Source organism: Pongo abelii, chromosome 9 (genome assembly GCF_028885655.2).
Source record: "Pongo abelii isolate AG06213 chromosome 9, NHGRI_mPonAbe1-v2.0_pri, whole genome shotgun sequence".
NCBI lineage: Eukaryota > Metazoa > Chordata > Mammalia > Primates > Hominidae > Pongo > Pongo abelii.
In genome coordinates, this window is record NC_071994.2 from 46453479 (window position 1) to 46476190 (window position 22712).

Here is a 22712-nt window from a genome sequence, read left to right on the forward strand (position 1 = left end):
CTATCATTGTTGGGAATTTGGGTTAGTTCCATGTCTTTGCTATTGTGAATAGTGCTGTAATAAACATACGTGTGCATGTGTCTTTTCAGTAGAATGACTTATATTCCTTTGGCTGTATACCCAGCAATGGGATTCCTGGGTCAAATGGTATTTCTGGTTTTAGATCTTTGAGGAATTGCCATACTGTTTTCCACAATGGTTGAACTAATTTACATTCCCACCAACAGCGTAAAAATGTCCGTATTTCTCCACAGCCTCACCAGGATCTATTGCTTCTTGCCTTTTTAATAATCGCCATTCTGACTGGCATAAGATGGTAACTCATTATCATTTTGATTTGCATTTCTCTGATGATCAGTGATGTTTAACTTTTTTTCATATGCTTTTTGGCCGTGTAAATGTCTTCCTTTGAGAAGTGTCTGTTCATCTCTTTTGCCCACTTTTTGATGAAGTTTTTTCTCATAAATATGTTTAAGTTCCTTGTAAATTCTAGATATTAGACCTTTGTCAGATAAGTAGATTGCAAAAATTTTCTCCCACTCTGTTGGATGCCTGTTCACTCTGATGATAGTTTCTTTTGCTGTACAGAAGCTCTTTAGTTTAATTAGATCCCATTTGTCAATCCTGGCTTCTGTTCCAATTGCTTTTGGCATTTTCATCAAGCTGCATGATTTTATATTTCCACCAGCAATACACAAGAGTTCCAAATTTTCCACAACCTCACCAACACTTATTTTCCCCTATTTTCTAATAGGATGGGAATTTTATTTTAAAATTATAACCAGTGGGGTATGAAGTGATATATTATTGGAGGTTTAATTTGAATTTTCCTAATGACTAAAGATGTTGAGTATCTTTTCATGTGCTTATTGGCCATTTGTATATCTTCTTTGGAGAAATGTGTATTCAGATCATTTGCCCATTTTTCAGTTGGGTTGTCATTTTGTTCAGTTATAGGAGTACTTTGTATACTCTGGACATTAAATTTTTATAAGATACATAATTTCAAAATATTTTCTTCCTTTTTTTGGTTTTGTTTTCATATCCTTAATAATCTCTTTTGATGAAGAAATTTTTTTTTTTTTTTTTGAGACGGAGTCTCGCTCTGTCGCCCAGGCTAGAGTACAGTGGCGCAATCTCGGCTCACTGCAAGCTTTGCCTCCCAGGTTCATGCCATTCTCCTGCCTCAGCCTCCCAAGCAGCTGGGACTACAGGCACCCGCCACCATGCCCGGCTAATTTTTTGTATTTTTCAGTAGAGACGGGGTTTCACCGTGTTAGCCAGGATGGTCTTGATCTCCTGACCTCGTGATCGCCCGCCTTGGCCTCCCAAAGTGCTGAGATTACAGATGTGAGCCACCATGCCTGGCTGATGAAGAAATTTTTTTAAATTTTGAAATCCAATTTATCTATTTTTTATTTTGCTGGTCATGCTTTTTGTGTCCAACAGAATCCATTGTGAAATGCAAGGCCATAGAGATTTACTTCTACTTTTTATTCTAAGATTTAATGGTTGTAACTATTATATTTAGAATGTTAGTTGATTTTGAGATCATTTTTATATATGGTGTGAAGTAGGGGATCTAACTTCTATACATAGAATCATGGCATCTGTAAGAAGAGATAGTTTTACTTCTTTTCCAATTTGAATGCATTTACTTATTTTTCTTGCCCATTTGCACTGGCTAGAAATTCCAGTACAGTCTTAAAGAACAGTGGTGATATCCTTGCCTTGTTCCTGATCTTAAGAGGAAAACTTTGAGTCTTTCACTATTGAGTATAATGCTAGCTCTGAGTTTTTTCATTAATGCCCTTTATTATGTTAAGAAAGTTCCCATATGTTGCTCATTTTCTGAGTGTTTTTATCATGACAAGATATTGGATTTTGTCAGATGCATTTTCTGTGTCAATTGAGATGATCCTGTGGGTTTTTTTTTTCCTTTATTCTATTAATGTGGCATATAATATTGATTGATTTTTCTTATGTTAAACCATTCTCCTGGGATAAATCCCACTTGGGCATAGTGTATAATCCTTTTAATACACTGTTGGATTCAATTCATTTGTATTTTGTTGAGAAATGCTGCATCTACATTCATAAGAGATACTGGTCTGTAATTTTCTTTGCTTATGATGTCCTTATCTGGCTTTGGTACTATAGTAATTGTGACCTCATAGAATGAGTTAGGAAATGTTTCTCCACTTCAATTTTTTGGAAGAGTTTAAGAAGGATTGATGTTCATTCTTCTTTAAATGTTTGTTGCAACTCACCAGTAAAGCCATCTGGTCCCAGACTTTACTTGGTTGAGAGATTTTTGTTACCAGTTCAAACACTTTACTTATTATAAGTCTCTTCAGATTTTCTAATTCTTCATGATCCAGTCTTCTTCATGATCCAGTCGTGGTTGGTTATGTGTATCTAGGAATTTGTCCATTTCATCTAGGTTATCTAATTTGTTTTCATATAATTATTCATAGTCTTCTATTTTAATCCTTTTAATTTCTGTAAGGTCAGTAGTAATGACCCTACTTTAAATACGACAACCCATTGCCTTCTGGTCTCCATGGTTTCTGATGATAAATTGACTGCTAATCTCATGAAGAAGTCCTTGTATTTGACAGTCATGTCTTGCTTTCTGCTCCCAAGATTCTCTTTGTGTTTATCTTTTGATGGTTTTATCATAATGTATCTCAGTGTGGATACTTTTGAGCTTATCTTACTTACAGTTTGCTAAACTTCTTGGATACATAGATTCATATATTTCATCAAATGTTAAAAGTTTTAACCATTATTGTTCCAAATTTTCTTTCCAGTACTTTCTATCTTCTCCATCTGAGACACCCCTGGTGCATACATTAGTCTATTTGATAATGTCCTACAGATACATCCCTCAGGCCTTGTTCATTTTTCTTTATTCATTTTTCTTTTTGCTCCACAGCCTTGTTAATTTCAATGATCTTATCTTGAAGTTCCATTACTCATTCTTCAGCCTGCTCATATCTTCTCTTGCATCCCTCTAGTAAGTGTTTTATTCCAGTTGTACTTCTCAGCTGCAGAGTATCTGTTTGGTTCCTTTTTATAATTTATATCTCTTCATTGATATTCTCATTTTGTTTATACGTCATTTTCCTGACTTATTTCTTTATCCATGTTTTCATCTAGCTCTTTAAGCACATTAGAGATAGTTATTTTAAAGTCTGTACAGTAAGCTCAACCTCTGTGCTTCCTCAGAAATGGTTTCTGTTCATTTATTTTGTTCCTTTGAATGACAATACTTTCCTCTTTCTTTGTTTGCCTGTGACTTTATTTGAACACTGAACATTTGGATGTTATAATGTATTAACACTGGAGAACAGATCTGCCCCTTTACTGGGGTTTGCTGAGTTTTGTTTTTCTTTGTTTTTGGTTGTTGAATACTACAGTAGTACGTTTCTTTAGTGGCTTACCAAACTATTTTTGCAGAGACTGTATTTCTAGTCATGTGTAGTAACTGAAATCTCTGTTCCTAATCTTATGTTATAAAGTATTTTGGGCCAGGCAAGGTGGCTCACACTTGTAATTCCAACACTCTGATAGGCTGTGGAAAGAGGATTGCTGGAGGCCAGGAATTTGAGACCTGCCTGGGCAACATAGTGAGACCTTGTCTCTGAAAAAAAAATAATAAATTAAAAATTAGCCAGGCATGGTCACATGTACCTGTAGTCTTAGCTTCTTAGGAAGCTAAAATGGGATGATTACATGAGCCCAGGAGGTCAAGGCTGCAGTGAGCCATGATCATATCATTGTCCTCCAGCTTGGGCAACAAAATGAGACACTGTCTCAAAACAAGAAAAAAGAAAAAAAAGAAAAAAAAACTTAAAAAAAATATTTTGACAGGGATTTCCTTGAATGTCAGCAGCCAAAAACAAGAAAGAGAGACTCCTCCAACCTTTGCAGATTTTCTCCGTGCTGGGAACCTTCTTCAACACTTAGCCAGGCTTGCACTGATCCTAGGGATCAGCCCAAGATGAAAGCTTTGGGTGTTCTCAAGTCTTTTCTGACGTTACTTCTTGCCCTAGGCATGCATATGGCTTTCTAAATTCCTTGAACACACAGGTGATTTTGAATGTCCTAATTGTCCAAAAAAACTCTTTTTCCAGCATTTTCTCTTTGCTTTACGTGATCTACTGTATGTCTCAACCATACTCTTTGGCCCCAGGCAGCTACATGGTGTTTGTTAGATTTGAAATGTTTTCCTAAATTAACACATAATAATTGTACCTATGTATTGGGTACATTTGATATTTGGTACATGCATACAATATATAATGATCAAATCAGGATAATTGGGATAACTATCACTTCAAACATTAGTTATTTATTCGTGTTGGGAACATTCCAAATCTTCTCTTGCAGCTATTTTGAAATATGCAATAAATCAATGCCTGCCACTTTTTTCTAGCATGGAAGAGTTCTGAGCTACAAGTACCTTTTGTCAGTTCTTCACATAGTCCCAGATAGTTAGAATAGATAAGCGAAATAATTTGTGAATAAGGTCTGCTCTGCTCACTCCACAACCAGAGACTGTTGTCCTACACTAGGAACATGAGCTGAAATCTTTCAAGACTGCCACTGGGTTAAAAACGGTATGGTGCAAAAGGCAAGTAAACATGCCTCACAGCTTTCCTACTCCTTTAAGGTTGCCTTTTTCTTGATTCAGCATTCACTCAGTTGCTATAAACCTCTGACTATTTTCCTAAGTTCCAACAAAGTTTGTTCTGACAATTTCTGCTTGTTTTTCAGCGTTTCTGTCGAGAAACAGCAGCTTCAGGTTTTCTACTCTAACATTTTGTTGACATCCAGCTACTTGTGTTTTAACGAGCCTTCCAGGATATTTGTATGCAATCTAAAGTTAGAGAACCACTAATCTAAAAAGTCACTAATTAGAAGCTAATTACTGACCATATGTTAGATTTGTGGGCTCCTTATAGAGATAAGGCAAAACCATAATCTAGGCCATCAACACATATTTCCCGTATGTCAGTGCACTCAAATTTGAGCCTTCAAACTGAATAAATCAAAACCAATAAGAAGGTTGTGAAAAAAATGTGTCAGTTCTTAGACCCTACTGTTCAGATTCTCAATGAAGAGGTCTAAGTGTACACAATAATTTGATTTTTAAAGTCTTCTAATGTGATTTTAATGTCTTTTCAGGATTGAGAACCAGTCATTGTCCTTCATTACAGATCCAGGGCGCACAAGAAAAGGAGAGCTTCACCAGGAAGTAACTAGCTACAGAACAAGAAACGCCATTGCATTGAATGTGAGTTCAGTTTTAAAGTGAGACACTTGGACGAATTTCTGTTCATTCTTGGAAACATGGCAAAATTATATACATATACATATATACACACACACATATATACATATATTCACATATATATGTGGATTATCACCCTGAAAAAGTATGCCATTTTAAACATTTTGAATATTTATGATGTACAAAACAAAATATAGCAAACACTTGAGAAATAAAATATCCTCAATATAGTTGAAGTCTTCTGGGTTCACAACCCTAATAAAACTCACATTTCCTCCTCTCAGAAGTAAACTATTCTAAATTTAGTGTTTATCATTCCTATACATTTGTCTTTGTATATATATGGATGTATCAATAAGTTGTATATTGAATTATCTTGCATTTTGAAATATATAAATGATTTAATACTGTAATTTTATCCTGCTACTAGCTTTTCATTTAAAATTACTTTAGCAATTCATCAATTTTTGTTCAATTTCACTAATTTTTATGTTTCTATGTCCCTACTACAATGTATTTAAACATTCTCCTATTGATGGACAATTAGGTTTTTTCCAAGTTTTTGAAATTATCAAAAAAAAAAAAAAAAAAACTCCTGTGATGATGCTTATACATATATACCTGGGTATATGACCAAGAGTTTCTTCAATGTTTATACCAAAGAGTTGGACTCCTATGTCAAAATGTATGCACATTACAAGGATTCCCAAATTTCCCTATTTGTTCCACCAGTTTAAGTTTCCAACACAATGGGTAAGAATCCATTGTTCAATGACTTCCCCTACACATAGCATTGTCAGATGGTTTTTCACTTTTGCCAGGCTAATGGGTGAAGAAATGGTTTCTCATAATGGTTTTAATTTGCATTTCTAAGATAACTAGTGAACTTGAATTACTTTCAATATGTTCACTGGCTATTTATGTTTTCTACTTTGGAAAACCGTCCTTTTATATCTTTTGCCTGACTTCCTATTGAGTTAAAAAAGCTTTATTGGCCGGGCGCGGTGGCTCACGCCTGTAATCCCAGCACTTTGGGAGGCCGAGGCGGGTGGATCACAAGGTCAGGAGATCGAGACCATCCTGGTTAACATGGTGAAACCCTGTCTCTACTAAAAATACAAAAAAATTAGCCGGGCGTGGTGGCAGGCGCCTGTGGTCCCAGCTACTGGGGAGGCTAAGGCAGGAGAATGGCGTGAACCCGGGAGGCGGAGCTTGTAGTGAGCAGAGATCGCGTCACTGCACTCCAGCCTGGGCGACAGAGCGAGACTCCGTCTCAAAAAAAAAAAAAAAAAAAAAAAAGCTTTCTTATTGATTTACAGCATTTCTTCAATGAATCCTTTTTTTTGCTAATTGTTGCCAAGATCTTCCTTGATGTATTGTCACAATTTTTAGAATTTTATGCAGTAAACACAACAATATTTTCTTTAAGGACTTGTGCATTTTTTTATCTTGTCTAAGAACTTCTCTATCCTGACTGAGATCGTGAAGATATCTTCTTATGTTGTCTTCTAAACCTTTCAACATTGAGCTTTGACAGTTAGGTATTTAATTCAATTGTACTTGTAAGTGATTTTTATATATGGGGTCCAGGTATATATTTGAAGATTTTCCTTATACTGTACACAAAAATCAATTATATCACTCAATGTCTGTGTCTATAATATATATATAATGTTTTTAAATAACTGATTTTCCTAACTAGGTATTGATGAATCCATCCTTTCCTCATTGGTCAGGAATGCCACATCAGTTATGTTTCAAGTTTCCAAGTTTCCACATATGATGAAAGGGTCATTTCTGGCCTCTCCATTCTGATCTCTTGGTTCATGTGCTGATCAATGTAGTGATATCACACTCTGCTGATTGCTATAACTTTACAATAAGTCTTCACATCTGGATGGCTAAGTCCCTTCCTTTTTCTCCCTCAGAAAATGTCTTAGTTATTCTTGGCCTCTGGTCTTCCCTAAAAATTTTAGCACAGCTTGCAGAGTCCATCAGGAAAAAAAAACAAAAAATCCTCTTGGGAACTGATTACAAGTTCACTGACCCTAGTGACCAATGTGGAAGAAGCAGACACTTTTATTATTATCAGCCTTCTTCTCCAAGAACATAGTGTACTTCTCCCCAGTTAGGTCTTCTTCAGTGGTTTTCCATAAAATTTTATAATTTTCTTCATAGGTGTCATGTATATATTTGATTTGATTTGTTCCTAAGTATTTTATTCACCTTTTGATATTATAAATAAAATATTTAATTACAGTTTTTGTTATTGTTGCTGTTGCAGCTGCTACTGTGCTACTTTTGTTCAGCAATGCAATTGATCTTATCTTGGGCTTTACGTCTAGCACTCTTTCTGAACTCTCTTGCTAATTCTAATAATTTGGTGATCATTTTTTCTATATAGGCAAATATATAAGTTAATAACTACATTTCTCTTTATTGTAATCCTTAAGATTTTTACTTATTTTTCTGGTAAGAACCTCCAGTACAACATTGAATAGAAACATTGATAATAGTCATTCTTGTGTGGTTCCTGTTTTTAACAGGAATTCTCTTAATATTTAAACCGTAAGTATGATATTTGATATGTTTACTTCATGTACTTTTATCAATTTAATGAAGTTTCCTTCCATTTCTAGTTTGCTAAGAATTTTTAATGAGTCAGTATTGAATTTCTTCTAGTGCCTTTTCTGCCTCTTGAGAAGACCATTGAATTTTTTTCTCCTTTTGTCTATTCAATGTAGTGAATTTCATTAAGAAATTTTCTGAAAAACAAATTTTCACTATTGAAATAATCAACTTGTTCTCTCTCACACACCCAGACACACATGAATACATACACACTGCTAATAAACAGTTTGCTAATAATATTTTGTTTAATTTTTTTAATCTAATCTGTTCAAAAGTAAATTGGCTTAAGCAATTCCCTTCTCATACGGTCCTTGTCTAGTCTGCAAATCAAGGTGACACTATCCTCAAAAAATTAGATGAGTGGTATTCTCATTTATTCTCCTCTCTGGAAGAGTTTATATAAGATTGGAATTATTTCCTTGGATGTGTGCTAGAACTCCCCTGTAAAACTGTGTGAGCCTCGTGGTTATTTGGTAGAGGGACATGGTAGACTGCCAGAATGGTCCCAGTCCTTTGCTCCTCACTGTGCCCATACCTTGTGCAATGTGAATTTGTAGCATATCCCATCAAAATGTCAAATCTATTTCCAATACACATGAATCTAAGCTGGGCTTGTAACTTGCTTTGGCCAATATAATGAAGCAAAGTAATCTAGTGCAAGTTTCAAGCCTAGGCCTCAAAAGGCCATGCACATTTCTGCTCTGACTCTTGAAACTTTGTTCCATGATCATGTAAACTAGTTTGGGCTAGACTTCTGGAAATCGAGAGGCCACATGAAGCAGAGATGAGCCATACCAGCGAAGGCCATTCTAGCACAACCAGGCCCCAGAAACCCCAGCAGCTGATCAAAGATGTACAAATGAACCCATTGAGAATAAAATCCAGCAGAGTAAGCCCAGCTCAAATTGCTAACCCACAAAATCGTGAGGTAAATAAAGGCTGTTGTTTTAAGCCATTAAGCTTTGTTTTGATTTGCTGTATATCAAAAGCTAACTGGTACAATAGACTTTCAATCATAAACTCAATTACTTTAATGAAGCTAAGACTACCATAGTTGTTTATTTGAAGTACATTTTGGTAATTCATATAGCTTTAGAAACTTGTCAGTTTTTCTCTAATTTTCCATTTTATTGGCATAAAGTTGTTAACAAATGGTTACTACTGTTTTAATTTTTTCAGCATTTATTGTTATTTTTTTTTATTTCTAATATATTTATGCCTTCTCTCATTTTCTTCTTGCTCAAACTTCCCAGTGTATTTTCAAATGACCAAATTTTGGCTTTCTTGATCTTGCCTGTCGTACCCTACTCATTATTTTATGAATTTCTGTTCTTACAATTTCATGCTTACTATTTCATTCCTTTTACTTTCTTTGTATACATTCTGTTGTTCTTTTTCTAACTTCCCTATTTGGATGTTTAACTCGTTAAATATCTACCTTTTCTAATACAAGCATTTAAAGATAAATACTGCTAAGAATTGCTTTAGCTGCATCTCACAAATTGTGATATTTATTATCTTTCTGAGTTACTTATTAACTTATACTATTATTTTCCCCCAGACTGATTAGTTACTTTAAATGATACTGTTTATATTGCCAAACATACAAAGGTGGGAGGTTAGTTATCTTTCCACTATTTATTTCTAAACGTAACTGCACTGTCGTCAGAGAATATGGTCTATGTATCATTTTTTGTAATTTGTGGAGACTTCCTTTTTATGGCCTTTTATGAAGTTAATTTTCACAAAGATTCCATGTTCTAGATGTGTTCATTGTTGGTAGAGTGTGTATGTGTGTGTGTATATATATATAGCCATTAAACTTGTTAAGTATGTTTAAATCCATATGCTTACTACCTTTTCTGCTAGCTTGATCTATATGTTACTGCAAGAAGTATGTTAAATATCACTCAGTATGATGGCAAATGTATCCATTTTCCCTCTAATTACCTACTATGCATATATGCATATATGTTTAGTAAACATTTTTATTAAATAACATATATACAGATAGTTACACAAATCATAAAAGTACATATTGATGAATTAACTTGACATAAACACTGTGCAATTGCCACCTAGATCTATAAATAAAGTAGGAGACTCCCCTAGTTTATTTATAGATTAGTGAAAGCAAATATTATTTATTTGTGAAAGCAAAAATATGGAATCACCCTGAGTGTTCATCAATGAATGAATGAATAAAGAAAATGTGGTATATACAAATGGTCAACAAACATATGAAAAAATGCTCACATCACTAATTATCAGGGAAATGCAAATTAAAACCACAGTGAAATAGCACCTTAGTCCTGCAAGAATGGTCATAATTTAAAAATAAAAAAATAATAGATGTTGGTGTGGATGTGGTGAAAAGAGAACACTTTTTTTAAATTATACTTTAAGTTTTAGGGTACATGTGCACAACGTGCCGGTTTGTTACATATATATACATGTGCCATGTTGGTGTGCTGAACCCAGTAACTCCTCATTTAACATTAGGTATATCTCCTAATGCTATCCCTCCCCCTTCCCCCCACCCCGTGACAGGCCCTGGTGTGTGATGTTCCCCTTCCTGTGTCCATGTGTTCTCACTGTTCAATTCCCACCTATGACTGAGAACATGTGGTGTTTGGTTTTTTGTCCTTGCTATAGTTTCCTGAGAATGATGGTTTCCAGCTTCATCCATGTCCCTAGAAAGGACATGAACTCATCATTTTTTTTATGGCTGCACAGTATTCCATGGTGCATATGTGCCACATTTTCTTAATCCAGTCTATCATTGTTGGACATTTGGGTTGGTTCCAAGTCTTTGCTATTGTGAATAGTGCCACAATAAACATACATGTGCATGTGTCTTTATAACAGCATGATTTATAATCCCTCGGGTATATACCCAGTAATGGGATGACTGGGTCAAACGGTATTTCTAGTTCTAGATCCCTGAGGAATCACCACACTGACTTCCACAATGGCTAAACTAGTTTACATTCCCACCAACAGTGTAAAAGTGTTCCTATTTCTCCACATCTTCTCCAGCACCTGATGTTTCCTGACTTTTTAATGATCACCATACTAACTGGTGTAAGATGGCATCTCACTGTGGTTTTGATTTGCATTTCTCTGATGGCCAGTGATGATGAGCATTTTTTCATGTGTCTGTTGACTGCATAAATGTCTTCTTTTGAGAAGTGTCTGTTCATATCCTTCACCCACTTTTTGATGGGGTTGTTTGTTTTTTTCTTGTAAATTTGAGTTCATTGCAGATTCTGGATATTAGCCCTTTGTCAGATGAGTAGAGTGCAAAAATTTTCTCCCATTCTGTAGGTTGCCTGTTCACTCTGATGGTAGTTTCTTTTGCTGTGCAGAAGCTCTTTAGTTTAATTGGATCCCATTTGTCAATTTTGGCTTTTGTTGCCATTGCTTTTGGTGTTTTAGACATGAAGTCCTTGCCCAGGCCTATGTCCTTCCTGAATGGTATTGTCTAGGTTTTCTTCTAGGGTTTTTATGGTTTTAGGTCGAACATTTAAGTCCTTAATCCAGCTTGAATTAATTTTTGTATAAGGTATAAGGAAGGGATCCAGTTTCAGCTTTCTACATATGGCTAGCCAGTTTTCCCAGCACCATTTATTAAATAGGGAATCCTTTCCCCATTGCTTGTTTTTCTCAGGTTTGTCAAAGATCAGATAGTTGTAGATATGTGGCATTATTTCTGAGGGCTCTGTTCTGTTCTATTGGTCTATATTTCTGTTTTGGTACCAGTACCATGCTGTTTTGGTTACTGTAGCCTTGTAGTATAGTTTGAAGTCAGGTAGTGTGATGCCTCCAGCTTTGTTCTTTTGGCTTAGGATTGACTTGGCGATGCGGGCTCTTTTTTGGTTTCATATGAACTTTAAAGTAGTTTTTTCCAATTCTGTGAAGAAAGTCATTGGTAGCTTGATGGGGATGGCATTGAATCTATAAATTACCTTGGGCAGTATGGCCATTTTCATGATATTGATTCTTCCTACCCATGAGCATGGAATATTCTTCCATTTGTTTGCAACCTCTTTTATTTCATTGAGCAGTGGTTTGTAGTTCTCCTTGAAGAGGTCCTTCACATCCCTTGTAAGTTGGATTCCTAGGTATTTTACTCTCTTTGAAGCAATTGTGAATGGGAGTTCACTCATGATTTGGCTCTCTGTTTGTCTGTTATTGGTGTATAAGAATGCTTGTGATTTCTGCACACTGATTTTGTATCCTGAGACTTTGCTGAAGTTGCTTGTCAGCTTAAGGAGATTTGGGGCTGAGACAATGGGGTTTTCTAGATATACAATCATGTCATCTGCAAACAGGGACAATTTGACTAAAAAAGGAACACTTTTACACTGCTGGTGTGAATGTAAACTATTAACCCCTATGGAAAACAGTATGGAGATTCTTTAAAGAACCAAAAGTGGAAATACCATTTGATCCAGCAATCCCACTACTGGGTATCTACCAAGAAGAAAAGAAGTCATTATATGAAAAAGATGTACACACGGTTATGGCAGCACAATTCTCAATTGCAAAGACATGGAACCAGCCTAAATGTCCATCAACCAATGAATGGATAAAGAAATTGTGGCGTGTATATATAAATACTACTCAGCCATAAAAGGAAATGAAATAATGGCATTCACAGCAACCTGAATGAAACTGGAGACCATTATTCTAAGTGAAGTAACTCAGGAATGGAAAACCAACTATCGTATGTTCTCACTTATAAGTGGGAGCTAAGCTATGAGGGCACAAAGGCATAAGAATGACAGAATGGATCCTGGGGACTTAGGGGAAAAGGTGAGAGAGGGTGAGGGATAAAAGACTACATGTTGGGTACTGTGTACATCGCTTGGGTGATGGGTGCACCAAAAATCTCAGAAATCACCACTAAAGAACTTATCTATGTAACAAAAAACTACCTGTTCCCCAAAAACTGGTGAAATTTTTTTAAAAATATAAAAAACATCAAATCATAGAATTTAAAAAAAAAGAAAATGTGGCCTATATACACAACGAAATACTATTCAGCCAAAAAAAGAAAATGAAGTCATGTCATTTGCAGCAACATGGATGGAACTGGAGGTCATTATCTTAAGTGAAATAAGCCAGGCATAAAAAAGGCAAATATCTGGCCGGGCGCGGTGGCTCATGCCTGTAATCCCAGCACTTTGGGAGGCCGAGGTGGGTGGATCATGAGGTCAGGCGTTCAAGACCAGCCTGACCAAGACGGTGAAATCCCATCTCGAGACTCCATCTCAAAAAAAAAAAAAAAAAAAGGCAAGTATCCACGTTCTCACTTATATGTGGGAGCTAGAAAAATTTGAATACATAGATAAGGAGTGGAAAGACAGATAACAGAGACTAGGAAGGGTGAATGGGGTACATGGAAGAGGATGAAGAGAAGCTGGTTAAAGGGTACATACATACAGTAAGATAGAAGGAATAATTTCAATGTTTGATAGCAGAGTAGGTTGACTATACTTAACAAAAATGTATCATACTCAGGCAATGGATACCCTAAATACCTTGACTTGATCACTGTATGTTATATACATATAACAACATTTACATGTACCCCACAAATTTATGCAAATCTTAAAAATTCTGTGTATGCCTTTTAATGTATACAGATGCATATCTCTAATAGACATTAGGTATCTAGAGTATTCTTTCTTGGTCATAGGACATACATATGTCCATTTTATTAACTATACTAACAAACAGCTTTCCTGAGTACTTAAATCAATTTCATTCCCACCAGCAGTGAATGAAGGCTCCAGTTGTTCTACATCCTTGCAAATACATGCTATGGTCTGTGTTTTTAATTTGACCCATTCTGATGGATATTCAGTCTGATGGATATTCAATAGCATCTCCGTTTGGCTTTACTTTTCCTGATGACTAATCATATTGATACCATCCCCTATGTTTACTGGCCTTTTGGACATTCCCTTTTGTGAAGTGCCTGGTAGCATTTTTCTCAAATGTTTTTATTGGATAGACTTTTTGTTATCGATGTAAAGGGGTCCTTTATACAGCTTGGATAGAAGGCCTTTGTGGGACACAACTACTTTGAATAGCTCCTCCCGTTCCTTGACATGCCTTTTTACTCTCTTAGTCATCTATTTTGATGAGAAAAGTTCCAAATGTTAATATATTCCAATAGATCAGTCTTTTCCTTTATAGCTATTATTTCTTATGTCTTATTTAAAAAGTATTTTTCCTACATCAAGGTCATAAAGTATTCTCCTATGTTATCTTTTATAAGCCTTGTCAGTTTAACTTTTAGATTTTGATCTATAGCCTACTTGGAATTGATTTTGCATTATCAGTTGTGTTAAAAAGGGTTAAGATTAGTGCTTTCCCCATGGGGATATTCAGCTGACCCAGCACACTGTAGTGAGAAGGCCATCCATCCCTGCTATCCTGCTAGGCTACAACATACAGTTTGAGATTATGTTATTCAGTACATACTTCTTTAAAATAGCTTATTATTATGTGGTGATCTTTTTGGCCTTGCAGTTTGATATCAGCAGTTTCTCCAGCCTTCTCATGTTTAGTTTGGCCTATTTTTCTTTTTTTTTTTTTTAACTACCTCACTATCAACACTTATGAGTCTTTATTTTTTATTGTTTCACTGTAAGCAATATACAACAGGCTTTGGGTTTTATGAATTCAATATAATACTCTTATTTTTCATTCTAAGTGTAAATCACTTAAATTGATAATAACAATTGTGAAATGGAATTATATCTGGTATCTTATATTAAATATTTCTCCTCTTACCTTATTTTAGGTTGATGAGACTTAAAAAAAAAAAAAACCCTTTTCTCTTATACTTAAATCTCAGAGTTTGGGAGTTAAACATGATTTCTATTATTTTGATATTGTTTTAATTCTAACATGCAGACTTAAAGTCTAAAGTTAATCAGTTTCTCCATTCTTTTTCTGACCACTTAGAACACTTTAAATCACTTTAAATCAGGCCTTAGAACACTTTAAATCAGATCACCTTTACTGTCATTTTATTGCTGTCAATATTTTTTTAATTTTAATTGATTTATTTTTTTATTTATTCTAAAAAAAAACACGGGATACATGTGCAGAGTGTGCAGGTTTGTGACATAGGACATGTGCCATGGTGGTTTGCTGCACCTACTGATCCATCCTCTAAATTCCCTCCCCTCACCCCTCACCCCCCAACAGGCCCTGGGGTGTGTTGTTCCCCTCTCTGTATCCATGTGTTCTTAATGTTAAACTCCCACTTATGAGTAAGAACATGCAGTGTTTGGTTTTCTGTTCCTGTGTTAGTTTGCTGAGGATGATGGCTTCCAGCTTCACCCATGTCTCTGCAAAGGACATAACCTCATTCCTTTTTATGGCTGCATAGTATGCCATGGTGTATATGTACATTTTCTTTAGTCTAACATTGATGAGCATTTGGGTTGGTTCCATGTCTTTGCTACTGTGAATAGTGCTGCAATAAACATACATGTGCATGTGTCTATTTTTTTTTTTTTTTTGAGACACAGTCTCTCTCTGTCACCCAGGCTGGAGTACAATGGCACAATCTCAGCTCACTGCAACCTCCAGCTCGTGGGTTCAAGCAGTTCTCCTGCCTCAGCCTCCTAAGTAGCTGAGATTACTGGTGCGTGCCGCCACGTCCGGCTAAGTTTTGTATTCTTAGTAGAGACGGGGTTTCATCATGTTGGTCAGGCTGGTCTTGCACTCCTGACCTCGTGATCCACCTACCTCGGCCTCCCAAAGTGCTGGGATTACAGGTGTGAGCCACCGCGCCCGGCCTGAGCCACTGCGCCCGGCCGCATGTGTCTTCACAGTAGAATGATTTATATTCCTTTGTGTATACACTCAGTAATGGGACTGCCGGGTCAAATGGTGTTTCCGGTCATAGATCCTTAAGGAATCACCATACTGTCTTCCACAATGGTTGAACTAATTTGCATTCCCACCAACAGTGTAAAAGCATTCCTATTTCTCCACAGCCTCACATAGGATCTATTGTTTCTTGCCTTTTTAATAATCACCATTCTGACTGGTATGATGAGATGGTATCTCATCGTGGTTTTGGTTTGCATTTCTCTGATAATCAGTTCTGGTACATTGTCTCTTCGTTCTCATTGGTTTCAAAGAACTTCTTGATTTCTGCCTTAATTTCATTATTTACTCAGGAGTCATTCAGGAGCACATTGTTCAGATTTCATGAAATTGTGCAGTTTTGAGCAAGTTTCTTAATCCTGAGTTCTAATTTGATTGCACTGTGGTCTGAGAGACTGTTATTATTTCAGTTCTTTTGCATTTGCTGAGGAGTGTTTTACGTCCAATTACGTGGTTGATTTTAGAATCAGTGCCATGTGGCACTGAGAAGAATGTATATTCTGTTGATCTGGGGTGGAGAGTTCTGTAGACGTCTACTAGGTTCACTTGATGCAAAGCGGAGTTCAAGTCCTGAATATCCATCTCGTTGATCTGTCTAATATTGACAGTGGGGTGTTAAAGTCTCTCACTATTTTTATGTGGGAGTCTAAGTCTCTTTGTAGGTCTCTAAGAACTTGCTTTATGAATCTGGGTGCTCCTGTATTGGGTGCATATATATATTTAGGATAGTTAGCTCTTCTTGTTGAATTGATCCCTTTACCATTATGTAATGCCCTTCTTTGTCTTTTTTTTATCTTTGTTGGTTTAAAGTCTGTTTTGTCAGAAACTAGGATTCCAACCCCTGCCTTTTTTTGCCTTCCATTTGCTTGGTAAATTTTCTTCCATCCCTTTATTTTGAGCCTGTGTGTGTCTTTGCATGTAAGATGGATCTCCTGAATACAGCATACCGATTGGTCTTGACTCCTTATCCAATTTGCCAGTCTGTGTCTTTTAATTGGGGCACTTAGCCCATTTATATTTAAGGTTAGTATTGTTATGTGTGAATTTCATCCTGTCATCATGATGTTGTTTGGTTATTTTGCACACTAGTTGATGCAGTTTCTTTGTAGTGTCATTGGTCTTTATATTTTGGTGTGTTTTTGCAGTGGCTGGTACCGGTTTTTCCTTTCCATATTTAGTGTTTCTTTCAGCAGCTCTTGCAGGGCAGGCCTGGTGGTAACGAAATCCCTCAGCATTTGCTTGTCTGGAAAGAATTTTATTTCTCCTTCGCTTATGAAGCGTACTTTGGCTGGATATGAAATTCTGGGTTGAAAATTCTTTTCTTTAAGAATGTTGAATATTGGCCCCCAATCTCTTCTGGCTTACAGAGTTTCTGCTAAGAGGTCCACTGTTAGTCTGATGGGCTTCCCTTTGTAGGTGACTTGGTCTTTCTCTCTGGCTGCCCTTAACAGGTTTTTTCCTTCATTTCAACCTTCGTGAAGCTGATGATTATGTGTCTTGGGGTTGATCTTCTCGTAGAGTATCTTAATGGTGTTCTTTGTATTTCCTGAATTTGCATGTTGGCCTGTCTTGCTAGGTTGGGGAGGTTTTCCTGGATAATATCCTGAAGTGTGTTTTCCAGCTCGTTTCCACTCTTCCTGTCTCCTTCTGGTACTCCAGGCAATGGTAGGTTCGGTCTTTTTATGAAGTCCTATATTTCTTGGAGGCTTTGTTCATTCCTTTTCATTCTCTTTTCTTTATTCTTTTCTGCATGTCTTTTTTCAGTAAGGTGGTCTTCAAACTCTAATGTCCTTTTTTCTGCTTGGTCAATTCAGCTATTGATACTTGTGTATGCTTCACAAAGTTCTTGTGCCGTGTTTTTCAGTTGCATCAGGTTGTTCATATTCCTCTCTAAGCTGGTTATTCTAGTTAGCAATTCCTTTAACCTCTTATCAAGGTTCTTAGCTTCCTTGCATTGGGTTAGAACATGCTCCTTTAACTCAGAGGAGTTTGTTATTACCCACATTCTGAAGCCTGCTTCTGTCAATTTGTCCATCTGATTCTCCATCCAGTTCTGTGCCCTTGATGGAGAGACACTGAAATCATTTGGAGAAGAGGCACTCTGACCTTTTGGGTTTTCTGAATTTTTTCATTGATTCTTTCTCATCTTTGTGAGTTTGTCTAGTTTCAGTCTTTGAGGCTGCTGACCTTTGGATGGGGTTTTTGTGGGGATCTTTTGTTGTCGTTGATGATGCTGTTGCTGTTACTTTCTGCTTGTTTTTATTTCAATAGTCAGGTCCCTCTTCTGTAGGGCTGCTGCAGTTTGCTGGGGATTCACTTAAGGCCCTATTCACCTGATTCACTCCCATGCCTGGAGATGTCACTTAAGGAGGCTGGAGAACAGCAAAGATGGATTCCTGCTCCTTCTGGGACCTCTGACCTCGAAGGACACCAAACTGATGCCAGTAGGATCGCTCCTGTATAGGGTATCTGACAACCCCTGTTGGAGGGTCTCACTTAGTTGGGTGGCACAGGGAGCAGGACCTGTTTAATGAGGCACTTTGTCCATTGGTGGAGCAGGTGTGCTTTGCTGGGGGGAAACCTACTCGTCTAGGCTGCCCGGATTCTTCAGAATTACCAAGAGAAGAGGCTAAGTCTGCTGGTCCACACAGACTGTGGCCACCTCTCCCCCTAGGGGCTCGGGCCCAGGAAAATCCGAATTCTGTCCCTGACTCTCCAGCTGGAGTTACTGGAAATCTGCCTCCCTTGGCTGCAGAGAGGGGGCTCCCCTTTCCCGTGTGGCTCTCAGATGGACCGTCGCACCACACTGTTCTTCCTTCTCTCCATGAGTCACGCCAGCCTTCTAGTCAATTTTGATGAAAGAACTTGGATATGTTGGTTGATGGTGAAGGATTCCACTGTCAATGTTTTTAATTTTATTTTTCTAAAATTAAGCATTACTATTATATTTTAATCAAACAAGGATAATGGCAATCATTCAGAATAATAATCACTGAGATTTGTGCATACTGTCAACATGCATTTGCTCTCCAATTCTTCTTGCACTGTATGTCTTCCTTCCAGGAAGTTTTTTAAATGAAGATCTATTGGTTATAAACTGAGAGTTTCACTTCTCTACTAATGTCTTTATGTCACACTCATTCTCAAATGACAATTAAGCTTGGTATATACTACTACATTTGAGAGTTATTTTCTCTCAAAACTTGGAAAACACTTTTTCTACTGTCTTTTGACTTCTGCTTTTACTATTTAAAAACCAGCTGTTCAATTTGTTATCCTTTTGTGAAAAATTTGTGTTTTGTCACTGGCTATTTTTAAGATCTTCTCTGTTTCTTTGGAGTTCTGCTATTCTGCCAATATATCTAAGTGTGGCTATCTATTTATCTTGATTTGTATAATAGGCTGCTGATGTGGCCAAAAAAAATTCTTCCCTCCTTGTATCCATATCCTTGCAATGTGATACCATGGAGCAGCCCTTCGAGAGATGAAGTCTATTTATTTACACTTTGACTCTGGATTTGGCCATATGACTTGCTTTGGGCAATAAAACATTAGCAAATGTGATCAAGCAAACAAAGCCTTGAAAATATTAATACTCTAGGGATTGCACTCTTCCTATACATGGAATCCCAGGGCTGACATGTAAATAAGCTGAGCTAGGCCACTGGAGATGAGAGACCGTGTGGAGGACAACTGAGGAACAAGAGTCAACAGCCAGCCAACCCCCAGAGAGGTGAAGAGGCTCTCAGATCATCCTGCCACCTGCTAGCATGCCAATTAACCACAGACATGGGAGGCAGCCTAGCAAGTATCAGCTTAGCCAGGTCAAAGTAGAAAATTGGGTTTTTGAGCTAAATTAAATGGCCGTTCTGATGCCTCTATGTTTTCCAAGTGAAATCAACAACATATACTTTTATTTCATTGTTCTTTCAGTAATGAGAATTAATGTCTCTTATCAGGTTTAGAAAATTCTTACCCGTTATACTTGTAATAGTTAGTGCCCATAACCTTTATCTCTGTTTATTATCGGAATTTTCAAATATATATGCATATATAGATATAATATATTCTTTATCATCTTCCTTTGTTTTTAAATATATGTATATTATAATAATATACATATCTAAGCAGCTATCTATCTAAGAAGCCACTTACAAAACAGAGGCATCAGAACAGCCATTTTATACAGATATGCGTACATATACACACATATTAAACAGATATGTAAACTTTTTTTATATACATGTATCTTTTCTATATTTTAACCTCTTTCCTATTTTCTTCTCTTTATCTCTGAAGCACTACTATTAGTTTAATTACTTTAACAATATTTTCCATTTCACAAATGCTCTTCCTACCTGTGTCTAATCTGTTTAGCAGGTTCACTGAGGTTTTTGGTTTTTTGTTTTTTTTTTTTTAACTTCAACAACTGTATCTTTCATTTTTGGAAGTGCTTTTTAGTTCAGCTATTTCTGGGCCTATTTATTGTCTCTAGTCATCATACATTCTTTATTATTTTGATTCTTCAAACATTTTAAACAGAAGTTTTTTTTTTAAAAAAAAAAAAAAAGCATTCTTTACCTGCTAATTTCATTTTCTGTAGCCCTGTGAGGACTAACTGAGCATTTTTTTGTTTCTTTCCACTGTCATTCGTGATGACTTTAGAGCTCCTATTTTATGGACTTAATCTGTGGGCATCCTTTGAGGTCTACATCAAAAGTGACTTTCTCCAAAGATAATTTGTATTTTCTTCATCAGGACTCCCAAGGTATATAATCCAGGGCCACTTTAATATACTTTATTGAGCTTCATGGGTAAAGTAAATCTGGGTGTCAAGTCGGCAACCCTTCAAGTGCTATGGTTTACTAGTTCTCTGGGAAGTATTATTTTTTCTCATCTGGAGATGAGATGCAGACAGGATAGTTTCTGGATTGCCTCCCTCTGCTAGATAATGGACTGGCTTTACTTTAAAAATTTCCATTCCAACACTCAGTCACGCATGGGATCTAAGTAATTTCTCCCATCCTACACAGACGGTTGAAATTTAAGGCTCTAACTGAAATTTTCATAGATTGCTAGTGGGAATGCAAAAACTGGCACGGCTACTTTGAAAAATGGTTTAGCAGTTGCCTGTGAATTTAAACATACACTTAATATACAACCCAGTAATCCCATACCTACACACTCACCTAAGTGAAATCAAAACCACTGTTCACACAAAAACCTGTATGCAAATGTTTATAGTGGTTCTATTCATAATTGTTCCAAACTGGAAATAACCCAGATGTCCATCAACTGAAGAATGGATAAACAAAGTATGATACATTCATACAACAGAACTGGAATACTACTCAGCAATAGAAAACAATGAACCACTGATACACACAACAACTTGGTGAATCTCAACATACAAACTTATGTAAATACACACACACACATAATGATTCCATTTATATAACATTCTGGTAAAGACAAAACTATAGGGTCAGAAAACAGACCAGTGGTTGCTAAAGGCTTCGGGTGAGGAGAAGGGTTTAATACAAAGGGGGACGGAAACTTTTGGAGACAAAGAAATGGTTCTTTATCTCAATTATAATGATGATTATAATACTGTGTAGATTTTCCAAAACTTGTGACACTGTACATTAAATGGAATGAATTTTCCTGTATGTAAATTACATCTTACTTTTTTTTTTGTATTTTTTTATTATACTTTAAGTTCTAGGGTACATGTGCACAACGTGCAGGTTTGTTACCTTGGTATACATGTGCCATGTTGGTTTGCTGCACCCATCAACCTGTCATTTACATTAGTTATTTCTCCTAATGCTATCTGTCCCCCAGCCCCAGTGTATGATGTTCCCCACCCTGTGTCCATATGTTCTCATTGTTCAACTCCCACCTGTGAGTGAGAACATGCAGAATTACACCTTAATTTTTTAAAAATAAAAAGGAAGGAACCTAAGGCTCTAAGTTCCTGGTACTGATACCCCTCTGGCTTTCTCTCCCCTCCATATATTTGGTCCCCAAGGACCTCCTTTCGTATAAGAACAATGCTGAATTTTAAAATATTTTTGTGGTATTTTATCGAGCTTTGTAGGCATTTTGAAGCAGAAGGATTTTTAGAATATCTAGTCTGCCATATTGCCAGAAGCAAAAGTGTGTCATTCTTTCAAAGAACAAGACTGTCTTAAAATTTCATGGTATTTTTAAGTTTTTTAATTTATTTTATCACTGTATCCTTATGTTTCTGTGAAGTATAATAATGCAGTTTTTTTTTTTTTTAATTTTGGATGTAGGGGGTACACACGCAGGTTTATTACATGGGTATACTGCATGATTTTGAGGTTTAGGGTATGGATGGTCCAGTCACTCAGGTAGTGAGCATGGTACCAAATAGTTTTTCAGCCCATGGCTCCCTCTCTCCCTCCCGCCTCTAGTAGTCCACAGTGTCTACTGCTCCCATCTTTGTGTCCATGTGTATTCAGTGTTTAGCTCCCACTTATAAGTGAGAATATGCAGTATTTGGTTTTCTGTTCCCAGTAATGCAATTAAACCAAAGCTCAAGGAAGCAGAGATGTATTTTTCACATCTAGACATCTACTCTAAACTGAATTAACATATAATCTGAGAAGGGAAACCAGTTTGAAGACTATCCTAAATCCTTCAGAATTGGGAGGTCAACATTTTGAAGATCATTTGCATTCTGGATCATCCATCCCTGGCAGCAGAGTGAACTGGATAACCTTGGGCAAGTCACTTAACTCTCTGCCTGGTTTCAAAGTACCTACTTCACAAATTACTGTGACAAGTAAACCAGTTTATTCATGTCAAGCACATAGAAAAGCATGTGTCACAAAGTAAG

General features: G+C 36.6%; 1 protein-coding gene and 1 long non-coding RNA gene across 4 annotated transcripts in view; one reads left to right on the forward strand and one right to left on the reverse strand.

The window, feature by feature from the left end:
- Positions 1-22712, reverse strand: part of NELL1 (neural EGFL like 1) — a 926144-nt gene that overhangs the window by 674151 nt on the left and 229281 nt on the right. The window lies entirely within an intron of this gene.
- Positions 1-22712, forward strand: part of LOC129048666 (uncharacterized) — a 46388-nt gene that overhangs the window by 18679 nt on the left and 4997 nt on the right. For both annotated transcript variants that reach the window (XR_008511197.1, XR_008511196.1), the window contains exon 2: positions 5194-5302. This is a non-coding gene — a long non-coding RNA (uncharacterized LOC129048666). The remainder of the gene's footprint in view (positions 1-5193; positions 5303-22712) is intronic.